At 46.4% G+C, this 2500-nt stretch overlaps 1 protein-coding gene across 1 annotated transcript in view; it reads right to left on the minus strand.

Annotated features, from left to right (window-relative positions):
* The window catches only part of gabbr2 (gamma-aminobutyric acid (GABA) B receptor, 2), a gene marked incomplete at both ends in the record, with an annotated part of 156869 nt that overhangs the window by 62209 nt on the left and 92160 nt on the right, over positions 1 to 2500 (minus strand). The window lies entirely within an intron of this gene.

Raw genomic sequence — 2500 nt, forward strand, 5'->3', positions numbered from 1 at the left:
GAAGGGCTCGGCTCGAGGTGCTCCTAGTGGACCACACTGGCAACGCCCTGCTCAGAGGGCTACGGTAAAGTAGGCAGAGCCAATGGCATCACACCTAGAAAAGGTCAGTTTTGACTGAAAACGGTTCTATTGAGCAGGAGTGACCCACAGTCAGGGTGACTGGCCCAAGGCCAATGAACACTTTAACCTTATTGCAAATGTTATGATTATAAATAAAAATCGATCGATTACCTACCGTTGATTGTCAATAGGCACTCAGTGATGCAATACAAATTCATTGGGTCACTTGCAAGGTCGCTAGCATGTTAGCGGCTAAATTGTGCTATCTTCCTCGGAATAGACGTCTTGGTGAGGGCCTGAGTGTAAGGCACTGCCCTGGTAACAGTCTGTCCCACTTGCACTACTGTTTTCTCCAGCAGAACTAGTCATGACAGCTGTCCAAGCAGAACTAGTTTGCCTGGTTGTTTCCCACTTTTGTGGCAGTTTGACATATGTATGAAGTGATCTATTAGGCTTAAGGCCACAAACTGACATTTTGGACGTTTGGACTTATATCAAAATAAACCTGACATTTCGGACTGGATAATCAAAATAAACCTACATTCATTGCATGTAAAAACATGCCATGATATATTCAGTTACATTGAATAATAGTGAATAGATATATCTATACATTATAGTAGGCCTAATAAAGTATATAATACATAATATACAGCATGTAGCCTATATAGTATTCTATAGTATATAATAGTCATTGAAATATATATTGGCAAGGATGTGAAAATATGTGCTGGGCAATCAATGTAGCACGAGAAGACTGACCTGTTGGCACCTAAACCTTGAATTCCAAGGTCTAACGTGTTGCACAAGTTAGAGGAACACATCCCTTCACCACTAACTGAAAGTAGAGGAACACATCCCTTCACCACTAACTGAAAGTAGAGGAACACATCCCTTCACCACTAACTGAAGGTAGAGGAACACATCCCTTCACCACTAACTGAAGGTAGAGGAACACATCCCTTCACCACTAACTGAAGGTAGAGGAACACATCCCTTCACCACTAACTGAAGGTAGAGGAACACATCCCTTCACCACTAACTGAATGGTAGAGGAACACATCCCTTCACCACTAACTGAAGGTAGAGGAACACATCCCTTCACCACTAACTGAAAGTAGTTTGATGCAAGTGAGATGAAACCAGCATTGCTGCATAGGTGCACCCAGTTACACAACACTGGCCTGGTGATCAACCAAGGAACTTATGGTAACACAGGTTCGTTGCAGGGGGGCCCATACACTCTATCTGAAAATATAATAGAATTTTGATGGATTGCCGATGGACATGTCCTCATCGTGACTGCGGTTGTTTCAGATTAAATTCCGTATTGATTTCCTATCTAGAGCGTGCAGCGGGCCAAAGCGTTTCCTATGATGCTAGCTAGGCGCATTGCTTTTACATTGACTGAGGGAAACAGCTCCAGTAGTGGGTGCAGTTGTACGGGTCACAGTCAGATGAACGAGTCCAAACCTTTTGTTTTCCTTCTCTCTAAGCCGTTACAATGCCTCTTCTTCAAACCCGGAGCATCACCGCCGTGGCTCATTATGCCAGCTGTGTCTCCGCTGACCCCTGGGTTTACCCCGCTTGTTCTGAATACTGATGAAAGTTCAGTAGAGGTTTCCCCAGCCAAGCCCTGATATTTGCATAATAAGTCATATGTCCATTGATCAGTGGGAGCTGACGCAGTGGCTGTTATCACAGCGCCAACGGCCCGAGGTGGGTTGGATTAACCAGACAGGATTACTGATGTTTCAGATGCTTTTGGATGAGATTCACTTCATTCTCAGCGGCTCTGAGTAATGCACTCAAAGTGTGCTCCGTACACACAAACAAACACACACACACACACACACACACACACACACACACACACACACACACACACACACAGACACACACACACACACACACACACACAAACACACAAACACACACAAGGAGTTGTAAGTTGCAGGTAGCCTGTGGCTATTCCACATCCAACCTCAGAAAGATGTTTTGAAGTTTGAGGTCAGTGTATCTGAAATGGCCCTCATCTCTTCTAGCACCTCCACGGTTCCATTCTGTACTTTCCAAAGCCATCTATACAGCCCCCCACTACAGCCCGGCATGGCGTGCGGTCCACAGTCACCACCAGTTTTCTCCCATCGCCCCAGAAACCGCAATCAAAAGGCCACTTTACCCCCACAATGCTGTAATGGTCGTCTCATAAGAGCCAGAGAGCTTGCTGGGACATTTGGGGCCTTTGTGTGGGGCGCTCAGTGTTTCCCTTTTCAGAGACCTCCGCTTGAATCTGGCTCGGTGCCTCGGTCTCCTTCGTCACCCGTCAGCCTGAATACCACCGCTGTTCCCTGGAAGAAGCACTTAACCCAAATGACTCCAGCTGTGGGGTGGACAATACCCTCCCCCCCCCCGAGTCCTGGCACTGTCCACAATCCAG

This window comes from Argentina silus (assembly GCF_951799395.1).
Source record: "Argentina silus genome assembly, chromosome: 11".
Taxonomy (NCBI): Eukaryota; Metazoa; Chordata; class Actinopteri; order Argentiniformes; family Argentinidae; genus Argentina; species Argentina silus.